General features: G+C 35.0%; 2 protein-coding genes across 5 annotated transcripts in view; both read left to right on the top strand.

The window, feature by feature from the left end:
* Positions 1-13,519, top strand: part of Chat (Choline acetyltransferase) — a 173,948-nt gene that overhangs the window by 31,566 nt on the left and 128,863 nt on the right. The window lies entirely within an intron of this gene.
* Positions 1-13,519, top strand: part of Vacht (Vesicular acetylcholine transporter) — a 160,859-nt gene that overhangs the window by 27,287 nt on the left and 120,053 nt on the right. The window lies entirely within an intron of this gene.

A 13,519-nucleotide genomic window follows, 5' to 3' on the forward strand; every position in this document is an offset into this window, starting at 1 on the left:
AAGCATAGTAAGCAAAGACATACTTGAGTGGTACCAACGTCGACTACGCATAGCGACGGCACTGGCGAGTCGTGAAAAGGCTGCAATGGTCGTCTGGCGCGAACGCGTCGCGCACAAGCTGTCAATGAGTATTTTCTTAATCTTCTCGTATACTAAGGGAACCAAATACTTTTCGTCGATGGTTTTTTTACCAGAAATGTCTGTAGAATGCATTCCTGTATAGTAAATTCCTGCTAGATAAAGGATTTTTCACATAAATACAAAAATAGAGCGTACAAAGTACCCGCGTCGGCACATTTTCAAACTTTAACAACCATTTACAACTATTAGGAAGTACATAAAAATATAATTGGCTATATGGATATGTAGAGGAGAGTCCCGTCTATCTCTTGACTCAAACTTGAACTTTCTCGAGTGTTTAGTTTTTGCGTAACACATCATTTTTTATCAAAATCATGAATTTTTACAAAAACCAATATTTTTCGAAAACGTTGGGTGATAGAGCAATTCTGCTTTCGGATTTGGTTTTAGAATGACAAAGTGTATAAGAATCACCCAACAGGTATTGCAAAACTCGAAAAAAGTTTTATTTTGTTGGACAGTGTAATTTAGTCACTGACATAACGTCATTATTTACAGAGCATGTTAGTGGCAATGCTAGAAGAAGTACATTTTACTCTGTTGATACATGCAGTAAACTCGACGCAAGAAAATAGTTAGGACCTGTAGTAATTAATTTTCACAAATAAACGTTTGGTAAAAATATAAGAACAGACTGTGTTTTAGTGCTAATAGGTGGCAACTAATACATTTTCTAATAGTACAATATCTCGGTATTTACAAATGCATTTTTTGTTGCTTATGCTATAATATGTCGCTATTATACCGGGTGATTCAGAACACCTAAATATTTACGTTAGGCTTCAAGAAAGAAGAAAATGTCAGGCAGAAAAGTTATACTGTTCAAAGAGGCAAATATGGCGATATAAAAATATGTTCTGAACGTTGTCGGTTTCAAGGTCTTGTAAAGGTCATCGATAATTTTTAAATGGCACCATACATTTTTAACTCTATAGTGTTGTAGCTGTAGTTAAGACGAGTTCATTGATGTGGTACACTATATATGACCTTCAAATGACCTTGAACTAGAAAATTTTTGATAAAGCAAAAATGATAACTTCAAAATGTGCAATCATTTTATTTGAATTAAATTAAATGTTCGAAATTATGACCTTGAGCGGTAACACGAACATTTAAACCGGGACACCTGCGATCAGGAAATCGGTCTTTGTAAAACCAAACAGCTTCTCGATGACGACTTTCGTAATAAATGGGAATAAGATCGATCTTTTTCTCCCTTGAGTAACGCATCGTTAAACGGTTATCGATAAACTGATACACTCACAATAATGACAATAACTGACTCGGCATGCATACCTGTAGTTCGTTGATAATCTTGTTTGTGTATGCTTAGAGATCACGATCCGTTAACGGTATACATATTCTGAGACCTAATGGCTTAAGAAATTAAATTTCATCAATTGAACTTATATTATACCTATTTATGAGTCCAAGGTCATTAGGAAGGTCATAGTGTACCATATTATTGAACTCGTCTTGACATCAGCTATGTACAACACTACGGAAGTTAAAAATCTATGATGCCATTTAAAAATCATCGATGAACTATTCAAAAGACCTTGAAACCGGCAATAATTAGAACATTGTTTTATATCGCCGTTTTATTAAATTGTCGTTAATTTATTAAATTGATCATCCTCTCGTTTGGTTTTCTTGAGCGACATGGCGCGAAGAAATCATTGGTTTCTAGAAACAGTATATCCTGACTTTTTACTGAAGACCATTTACACGGGATCGCAGCTAATTAAGCACACGCACTTTTTAGCGATGAACGCAAGGTATAGTTGTTTGATTGTAATGGAATTTAATGGTTCGTTAAAAGAAAAAAGAAAGAAACATAATACATACTGTCAATTTCCCACTTCGAAACATGGAGGAAGCGCTATAATGGTTTGCGTATGTTTTTTCTTTTTGATATAGCATTATTCCATTATGTAGGATACGTAAAAACTTTATAGATAAATGATACCATGTACTTTGAAAAGTATGTATATCTAATATTGCAAAAAAGTGGCTGAAGAGAACAGAAATTTGTGTAATAAAACAGCTAAAGTATGAATTTAAGTCCCATTCAAACTCTTCAGAATCAAATAATATTATTACAAATGGCGAAAACATTCAAGGTGTGCAAGGTACGTAGTTCACCCTGTATATTATCATTATTAAAGATGTCGTTCATTCATAAGAAAAGTGACATAAATCAAAGAAAAGGAAATTTTACAGGAGAGCCATTTGAAACTTACCTAAAATTGCAAATTTTTTATTGTATGCTATAGCCAACTTAGAAGTGTAAAATAATTTGTTATTATTTAGATACTAGGTTAATTTTCATATACATTAGTTATAAAGTACACTACTAATAATATATATATTGTTGATTGTTGTTGTTATTTATTGTTGTAATTTTTTTATGAACATATATTGAGTTATGTCACTTTTCTTATGAATGAACGATGTATCATATCTATTTGCCTACATACGTCAATCGTTAACTTACTTTCCAACTGAACTGTAGAGTAAATATAAATTTTCTTCCCTCTTCTGTGAAATTACTACAAACAAAGAAGTTCTAATTATCGTAATAATAAGTACGGCAAGCTGTTAATTCCCACTACACCAAAGAGGCTATTACCTGTAGTAGACAGCAACGAAGGTCTTAAAAACTAATAATATTAACAAATTGTTTAAATTATACTCAGGTTTGTCCAACAAGTTTCTTTACTTGTTTCATTGTTTTAAAGAATCTATCAATTTTTCTATCACCTCTTGTAGTTTTCTCGCTTCCATTATGTTACAAGTTATAGATATTTATAAGAATTCATTGATGCTTTAAAATAGAATTTGTTAAAATTGTGATAGTTGTCGTACACATTACTGTTTAAACTATCTTTCGTCCGCCACTGTATATCTGTGAAGATTCTTCTTCTTTTCTCTTCTCCCCATTGTTCTCTCGCGATGTTCTGATGGGCGACACGGTTTCCCCCACAGCGTAAGAGTTATACAAGGTATTAGCACGGAAACAGATGTAGGCGTCGAGCGATGTGTCTAGAGCTCACCCTTCCCGTGCACTGACAATTTGTCACATTCGCGACCGCCGACAATGCCACCCCCTTTCTATCTCGAGTACGCAACACATCGATAAGCTTGATAAATCGTGCGATACATGACCGTTATTATCGGAAACTTCATCCCCCCACCCTCACCCCCACCCTCTTCGCCTACTTTGTCGTGCTTATCAGTAAAATAGGATAATGGGCACGCGTCTGATGTGATCATTGTCCGACTCATACACGCGTCAAGGTGCACGACAATGCTGATATAACGGCATTGCTCGAATGCCACTTGTAATTATTCTGAACGTTAATCGAGGAGTTATTATTACTAGGTAGTGACATAAAATAACAAGAAACGAATTCTTTGGTTTTTAATTAGCGGTTAATTGTGTGCACTTAATTTTATTCGGTACATTCAACGGTTTAATCTTTTCTTCAACTTTCTATTATTTATGCACAACATGCGAAGTACCGTGTTCAGTCGATAATCAAGAAGTTATTTAGACACACCGATAGCAGACAAACAATTGCACAAAAAGGCGGAAAATTATAACCATGGTAATTATAAGACATTGTTCATCAACGATTGAAAAATACTAGAACCTTTGCATACACCTAATATATATTTTCACGGTTTATTTATTGTCGCTTGCACGTCAAAAGTATTTAATGCCTTCCAAACCATTTATTCTCTTTGATCCATTACTGCAAGTTGGATACTATATTTAAAATTTCGGTTTATTCAAGATTAGTCAACTTTATTAAAATTAAACAAATTATTTAAGAAACAGCAGAGTTTTACATGGTTTTGTTGAGTTTTTAAAATGCATTAATAATATTAACTATTAACTATTAGGTCCTTGCGTATGAAATCCCGGTGTCAGAATCCAAATGTTATGAAGTGTTTTAATTAAGAAATAATGTTATTATCTACAAGTTCATTTGAAGGTACAAAGCTAATCTAAGTCCTATCTTTAGTTTCTAGTTACATATCCAACTTTATTCTTAAATCAAGTTTATTTCAATATCAGTCGGTGGGACCATCGTGTATTCGTTTTATATGAGTGAGAAAATGTTAGTCTCTGTCACTCAATGATAGAAAAAGCCCAAAAATCGAGATGACAATCTCACAAATAAAGAAGAACGACCAAAAAATTTAATTTTTACCGTAGCATAATTAAAAAACTCGTCATTTTATTTTACGCGTTTTTACTGTATGATTGCGTAATATCAAAATTCGAAATAATTATCGCTAATTTTCTACAATTGTCAGGCTTCATATTGTTCTCCATATGCAATTATATCTCAAGTTTAGAAATTATTTGGATCACACTAGTATACCTACAGGTATATCATTTCAGACAATAAATAACGCCGTAAAACAGGTAGATGAATTGTTTAATCGTTTAGTATTCTCTGCACAAAAAGATCATACTTTGACTCGAGGAAAATAAGAAATGAATGTATACATTTCCCTTCGAAAAGGTTTCGTTGAAGTAAAATAGAAGTTACACTGTAATTATTAAATTACACTTTCGTAAATTCATTATATTATATACACTTGCCATACGAAATCTGTAGCGTAATTTCGATAATAGCTCCTCTCATTTCAAATCAACAGCAGTTACAATTTGTTTAATGAATAAAAGAACTACAACGATATATAAGTAATGAAAGTATTTTCTTACCACAAGTCTACATAAATAAATAATATTAAATATTACACTCTTGTACCGTACAATGTATAAACAATACTATCAAAGTTCATGAGTTTGTTTCACGTTTCACAAAATTTGTTTCGCGTTGAGGAAACTTTAAGATAACTAATAAAATAGTAAGGGGCTACGATCCGTTAGGTTACATTAATTACTTACGTTGTAGTGTTCCAAGGGAACTAAACTAGAAGTTGCTTGCTTCCCAACTTCGACTTGTAGGAGTGTACCTTAGATAGGTATTCCGTAAGACTTTCGGGGAAACTCGTGTGTCTGACATTTCGATCTAAACTTGGTTAAGCGTTCCTGATTTTTTCTTCCTACCTAGAACGTTGTTACGATAATTGAAGATCGTCTCAACAACACTAGTATCATATTAATTCTTGATCGTGACATTTAATCACAATAAAAATGTTTAGAAACCACATTGGACTATTCTTCAACACCCTCTTTACTGCCTGGAAGTGTCACCTTGTGATTATCATTCGTTTGGAGTTTGGACCATTCAAATAGACATTGGGAGGATTATGTTCCAATAGTAACGAAGAGATGGAGCACTTCGTGTGCAGTTGGCTTGAGCCCAACTCTCTACTTTCTATGACATTGAAATTAAAATATTCAAGAATATAAATATATATGAATATTTATTCAAAATATACATATTTTCAGTATTTTCTTTTAGCAATCCAGTGGAGAAAGTACGTGGATTGTAGCGGAAGATATACAGAAGAATGTGTATCTTGCAAAAATTCAACTGAAATAGAAAATTGGGAAAAACGTCCGGTTTATATTCGAGGACCCTCGTATTTTACCGATCGGATATCAGTTTGAATTAATCGGACAACTTAGATACACGGAAAAAAGTGGACACTGAACACTAGGGAAACTCCAAACGACCGTATTTCCGATTCGTGCGGCAAAGTGTTTCCTTTCGGTGGGGTGGTAACCCCTTCCGCTCATTGGCAGAGGGTAAAGGGCAACAATGCCATGAACAACCACTCAAACATTGGCCTTTGTCTGAAAATCTCACTCGAGTTCTTTCTCTTCTTCCCTCCCCGTAGCTTCTACACTCCTACTCTCCGTTCACCGTTTTCATCCCCCATCGGTCTGAAAGTGGCGGCCATAACCTTCTCAATTTCAGTATTTACAGCTAAAAGTTTCGGATTACTTTTTATTTTTCATTATCTTTCCCATGGTTATGATTAGACTGCTGATTTTACGCATTTATGACGACGATGAATACATAAATACAAAACTGCGAAGACATCAGAAAAATTTAAATATTTGATTACCAGTGTGCGGATTGTTGTGCAAAATAAAAATTGTCTGTATTAATTGCAAGATATAGGAGCTAGAAAGACATTTATTTGTTTTCTTAATACTTTTGTAGAGTTGAAAACAATGCAACAGAATTTTTAAATTCTCTAAATATTTTTAATATTTTATATTGGATATAATTATCTCTGCCATACATGAAAAAAAAAATAAATCTGCAGTCTAGATATGATGCTTTCATTAATGGATGCAGAAGTAATTTTTAAGTGTTCCTATAATACTCTTCCACCACATTATTCTACAACTAATTTAAATATACCTATTGTTTTATATTACAAAGCAACATTAGTATGTTCCTTTGGAGTTGTACTGTTACTTGTTTCTGGGGGATTATGCATGGAGTGATACATTCTGCATATAGTATAATTATAACACTACAACTATAATAAAAATATTTGCGAAATATTTACAATTCAACCATTATAATTGTTATTTTCGCGACTTTTAGCCTATAACTGTAATAAATCTAAAGATCTTCAATCACTTTTTTTCTGCATTAACCGATGTCGGTGAAATTTAATATCGTATATAAAAATAAAGTAAAGTTCTGTAATACTAAATGCATAATTTTTTAAATCTTACAAATTGTATAGACTTTTCAAATTTATATATATTCTACACCTATAGCTACCTAGCCACTGGAGAATATATACGTATAGAATAGATATACTATTCCTGGCAGAAAATATTTGATTAAAATTGTGAATATAAATGTTGAACGAATTATTTGAACGTGTACTAAATATCAGTAATAGTATACTGTATCTATTAGACAAATATGGTGTAAGAGACAATGATATTGTAGAAAAATATTAATGAAATGATGTGTTCACATGTGGGAGAAAATTATAAGGAAATGTTAATAGTTTAATAAAGTGATAGAACACTTTTTAATATTTCTAACGGTGAAGATGACAATAAGCATTACCATAAACATGAAAAGATCTTCTTCTTCTAGAAAATTATGAACGACAAAGAAGTTCTAATCTCTGTAACCATAAAATAAATCGTAGTACAAGGGGTTAATTTGTTACTGAGAAGTTGCATTTTTATGGAAATTTTTCTTGCATTGTCTTCGACCGGAAAAGTCCGGGATTTAGCCGTGGATCCCGTTGAGACAGCTTCATGGTGCAGTCTGCGGTCCATCAGCTCATTCTTCCCAAACGATGTAACAATTTCTTTCATCCTGTGTCTTCCACCCTCATATCTAGCCCCGAGACACGATCTCGTTTTATCTTCTCGACCCCTTACACGATCCGCGTTTGTTACGGAGCCCCAAGTCTCGACCATCATGCTCGCCGCTATCAACCCCCAACCTCTCTTCCTTTTTCGCCCTTTTCTTCATCGCCCCCTCGCGGCTTGTTCGAGGGCGGCTAGCCTCGAGCGGACCAAAGTTAGATAGAGCACGCGAGTCATGCTGCTCGAGGGGATATTCGCGCAGACTGCGTGCCCTCTAAGTGGATTCGGGGGTCAAATTCGCGGCTTCTCCGGTTCCCGCGCAGACTTGGGTAAAAAAAAGTCAGATCAGTACAACACAAACGGACTCGAACATATTAGGCTGGTGCAAAAATAATTCTTCAGTTTTAAACCTACCATTGGGGACAAAAAGATAGAAAGCGTTAATATTACTTGTAATAATATTTAATATAAATTGTTCACTTTGTACAGTTCATTAAATGAGTAATAAAGTGCATTTAAAATGGAAGCCGCTCTAAAACCGTTTCAAGACAAACTTTCTATTGTTAGAATTGCTAGACTTAAATCGAAGTAGAAACGCCAAAATTTGTTAAAAATCCGGATAATTATGGAAAAGAATTCTAGTCGTCTTCCTGCGTTAAGATTGCGTCAAACGCATGCAGTTTTAAGTTCGGCATCGAATTTGTAAATGAAGAGAATGAACATTAAAAATTATACGTCGGTAAAAAGTTTTAGTTTTCGTTAAGAAGAATCTTGAAGCTGTGCGTTGGTAGCTAATTTTTTCGAGGACTCTCTTTTGCAGCTCGCTCTTAAATGTACACTCCTACGCTCGCATCCCACGCAAGCACATCTTTCCGTTTAACTAAAGTAATCTTCCAATTTAACGGAAAATAAATTCACAGATACTTTAGGTAAAAGAGCATTTTAAATGAAACCTATTCCTAGAAGCACTAGGTCATGCTAACAATCTTGCAACGTACGGCAAATGTAAGGAGGTTACTTTAATGTAACCTTTTAGGTATTTAATAATACGTCCACAAATAGTGTGTGAGTATCAAAATTTATTTTGGTACTGTAAACATATTAGTATTCAGGTTACAGCCAAGAGTAGAAGCAACTGATATTGAAATATTTATTCGACCCTAATCGTGACTTTAATTCTCTTCAAAATATTTGCTGATTCGTTTTTATTAATAATAAAATCTTATCCTTTTTTAAAATTACGTTTATTTACGTTAATGTTAATGTTACTGAGCTTCTTAAAGCTACATGTCTTACTTTTGCTAGCTGGTCAGCTCCTGAAATTACAAGTAAATCTGAAAAGTTAAACTTTCAAGAAATGAGGCAGAATTGTGTAAAAATAGAACTGAAAATTCAGAGCATAAGTCTAGTAATAAATTCAAAGATATAATTTTTTACCCTAACAGTACGCTTCTTCCAAGTTCACGTATTCGGCATCAGAACTTTTCCAAATTCTCATCCGTTTTACTTGCAACTCTTGATCATTCAAACTAAAAAGTCTCCCTCAAAATTTCTACTTAGATGAATCTTGTGACTTTCTGAAATCATACTCGGAGTTGAGCATCGTCCCCCGATACTTTTATGTTCGCCATAACTTTCGTCTTTACTGTTTTCATTCTACGGGAATCGTCCCTGGCTTATGAATAAAGCAAGCAGTTGTGCACATATGTACCCTCTTAGTATTATCCACCAACCATTCCCACACCGGCGATGACATCAAGTTTTCTTCCAGACACGATGCACAGTCTGCCACGGAGCACCATGTTGTGTTATGGGTATCAAGCCGCACATAAAACGGTATTAGCGCTTCCCCCATATGCTCTGGGACTGACTCTTAAATTCATACGTATAGACGGTCGGGGTAATGATCGAGAAAACGTTAAACGTCTTCCGTTTCAACTCTAAACAGTTACTTCGTGATTGTATTTCAAAGGGCCTAGCAGGATAAGTCTGGACAATCACCCCCCCCCCTGACATTTTTCATTTTTTATCTGCTAAATAATGTTTTTTGCCTGAAATACTATTCTGTAAATTTTCAGATCTCAGGGTACTTATCTTACTGTTAGCTTACTGTTAGCTGCTTACTGTTCAGCTAACTTACTATTATTGAATTATTTCATTTTCATTTCATCTGATCAAAATTTATATTGATTCTCACATTCTTTTTATTGGAATATTTGTTTAAGTTAGAAATGTTTATATGTCACAATAATGCAATTAAAATGAAAAGGAGAGTTTTTACCCAATTAGCGCGCCTTTAAAAATGCTTTGAATTCACCAGTGTGCTCCAATTAATGTGCTCGTCCACATTTGTGTGCCTCCAATTAATGTGCTCGTCCACATTTGTGTGCCTCCAATTAATGTGCCCAGCTAAACATTGTCCCTAAAAATTGTTATTCTTGTTTTTTTTTATTTTAATTTATTACGTGTTTTTACGAATTTCTTGTTGTGAAAGTAGAAATATGCAAACGTGAAAGATACTGTAAAATATAAATATACCGCTTGGTATATGACTGCTCGTTATGATCTGCTTGGAAGTGAAAATGAGGTTAGGTTTGACAGAAACAACTAATACGGATAATCCATAAAATTTCGCGATATTACTGGATTCATTTCGAAAAACACGAAAACGCTTCAAAACTGCTTATTTCGTTGTTTTCGGAAATTTGAACAGTTTTATGACACAGTCAATACCTCATATAGTATAAATTATATTAATTGTCTATTTATTTAGTTCTGTTGTGCATCGTTGGAAAAATGTTTAATATACTTCAAGAGTTACAAAATGCAATATTTTCCTTTATAACATATGTATTAATAGTTTAATTTAATTAACAAAAATACTTTCTCTATTTATCTTTTCCAGTTAATTTTTAAATACGAAAGCACATTAATAAGGACAGACTTACAAATAGGAAAAGGTACCCTAGCCGCGATGCTAAATTATTAGCTAATATCTTTGTATTTTGCTATTTTTCTCACGTTCTGATCACATTTCCCATTTCATAAATGCCTTCATTATCATATTACGTAAAATACAGTAGCACCTTACGTCCGTTATGAATTGTATGGACCGTCCAACTAATTTTTTCATTTACCTCATTTTCCGCAACATGGAAACCGTTATACATACTGGAAAAGGTCACGCGAAATTAGCTCATTTCTCCGAACGCCTACACCTCGAAACTCTTCGGGAGAATGTTTCTTCCCAGTCAGAATTTCAGGCAGAAAAGACAAAAAACACCCCCAGAAATCGAGATTGGCACTACGGAGGGATTTCGACGAGGAAACGGTCAGAAGAAAATCGATGGTCGTCCGAGTCGAATCCTCATTCCGGTCTCGGCGGAACGAAATAGCTTGATTAACTGACGACGCGTCGTTACTGCGACCACCCTGCCGATCCAGTATTGCTGGGGGTAGTGGCTGCTTTAGGGTGCTCTGCCCGGCAAGAAAATGGAAGGAGGCGTAACCTCCTTTGCTTATTTATTCGCGTTTACACGATCTGTGGTTTTCCTTTATGCTTGTCAGCAAATGACACATTGTCGCCTTTCATTTCGTGCAATCGGTAAAAATGGCAAATGGAAATTCAAGACTTTCAGTTGTTTTAAAACTGTATGGAACTCTGATAAATTTCGCCCAAGGATTATACAGTTATACCTTGGATTGCTAACTCTGATTTACTCAAGTTGTGTGGTACAATTTTTGTGTAATTATTGAATATAAATTAACTACAACTCAAATAACTTTTAAATTACTCACTTAATCAATAGTTATTTGATACAAAAGTTGCATGACAAATGACAGTTCTACTTGTATGTTTCGTTGAAAGGAATCATATATACTTTTTATCACGTATCGAAAGAATATTAAATTGCACGTAAAACAATATTAACTGACGTTGGTTCTAAACCCAATAGTTAACAAGATATTTTCTGATAAGCTGCCTCTTGTGTTTACATTCCTAGGTGTCAGTCTATTTCTCTGACAAACCACACAGTTTTCAAACCTTGAAGTAGAGTCGCCAGATGAGGGGAATTGACTCGAATTGTCACATGATGTTGTGACACATGCACGACATAGACGAAACACGTCAAGTGACCGGGTCGCGGCGGAAGCGTGGAGAATAGCGTAGTAGAAGGGGAAGGTAGAATGGGGATACAAGTCTTACATCAGGCCCGGGCAACTTCTTCCCCGCTGTCGCTTCACGACTCCCACTACCAGTGTACCGGTTCCCCTACTATCAACTATTTCATGCTTTGCCTCGCGTGATTGCGTGACCGCGACTATATGCGTGTACATCCACACGCCACAGAAGTTTGGTGGGGGACCCAGGAGTAGAGAGAGGAGTCGTTTGTGGCTCGCGAGCCACAAGTTGCTCAGGCCTGTCTTATATTAGTCTGGCGATTCTACCTCTAAGGCAACTTACGCTTTACTTATCGTAAAATATCTCGTTAATTATTAAGTTTAGGACCAATATAGGTTAACACTTTTTCACTTGAAATTTAATATTCTTTTGATATATGATGAAAAAGGATAACGATTCTATTTAAAGAAACAAAGTTGATCTTAAAAATATTGAAACCTCTACACATACAAGAAAAACTGACATGCCGTTGTTTGTCTTGGAACCATACAACTTTTGTATTAAATAATCTTTCTTAAACGCACAATAACTATTTCTTAAACAACGAAAGAAAAACAAAAATGGTAACTTACGCTAATTCCTTTGAATAATTTTCTCCAGCTAATATGGTCAACATAAGTATAGCCGCCTACTGTTTACATTTGAAAATATTGATTGAATTGCTTTATCCTCGAATCACCTATGTCGTTTTCGAGAAAAAAAGATTCAACTTACACTGATTGTCTGAACAATCACTATTGCTATGGAACAATTACTATGCAGAAAGATGAGTGTTCTACTATATTCGCAAAGTTATTTTCAAAGTAGAACGTTTGCAATTTATATTTTCTCTGAATTTCAGTTGCGTCATCGCTCGCAAGACGCTTCGTATATTCTTGTTTCGACTTCTCCGCTCAAATATTTAACAATCCGTGGGAGTGTTGGAACAACTGTCAGGGTAAATCTCGATTCATTAAAAGTTCTCGCAGCCCGGTAATCCGGTTGCCGCGCATGTGCGCCAAACATCGAATATAAATGCGTCTCCCGTTTGCACGTCGAATTAAACCGAAATAAATCATAAATATTAAACGAGGCTTTCAGCCACGGGATTACGAGGGTTGCATCCCCTCGTCACGGCTCGCCGTTTCTCTTTCTCTCTGTCTCCTGTCCCGCCGGAAATTGCGCAGGTCGTTCCTTCCTCTTTCCCGAACAGGACGATTTCAATGACAATGAAACCTGATAAAGGCATATCTAGCGCGCTTCGCGGATCACCGCTGACCGTCAACAAGCCTTCGCTGACCTTAACATGGTATGAACTGACCAGCCGCAGAGGAAGTGTCCTTCGGTGCACTTGATTCGCCGCTAACAAGATACGTGAAATCGGAACTCCTTAAGGGGATACATCCATTCAAGAGTTTCAGTCCTAAGACGAATCGGGAAAAGTCTTTAAACATGTCCCTTTTTAAATTTTTATACGGGTCGAATCATCGATGCATTTTCAATTATTCTGTTGTTAAAATAAAAGAAGTTCTCAGATTCTATCAAAATATTAAATTGTTCCATATGAAATGTCTGATTTTTAACAGTAACTCTCTATTCTGTCTATAAATTTCAAGTTTCTTAATTGTATTACGGTAAAAACTGAATTTTTTGGACATTCACGTTTTTCATTTACGAGATTGTTATCTTTATTTTGTAGCCCTTTTTACCAGCAACAACCAATAGGTTAATTAATCACCACCTTTTGACCAAAAATCACATAATGCTGTAGTCAATAAGTTGCTTTTCCACGCATATTAAAGGAATACAGGACGGTCGCATTGATTGACGTTAAAATAAACATTATTTAAAAATAAAATTAGGTTCTAAATTAAAATTGGGCACAGAATATTACGGATTAACTTTGTAGCTCAAAGTTTTATACAGGGTGATACATT

Source organism: Halictus rubicundus, chromosome 8 (genome assembly GCF_050948215.1).
Source record: "Halictus rubicundus isolate RS-2024b chromosome 8, iyHalRubi1_principal, whole genome shotgun sequence".
NCBI lineage: Eukaryota > Metazoa > Arthropoda > Insecta > Hymenoptera > Halictidae > Halictus > Halictus rubicundus.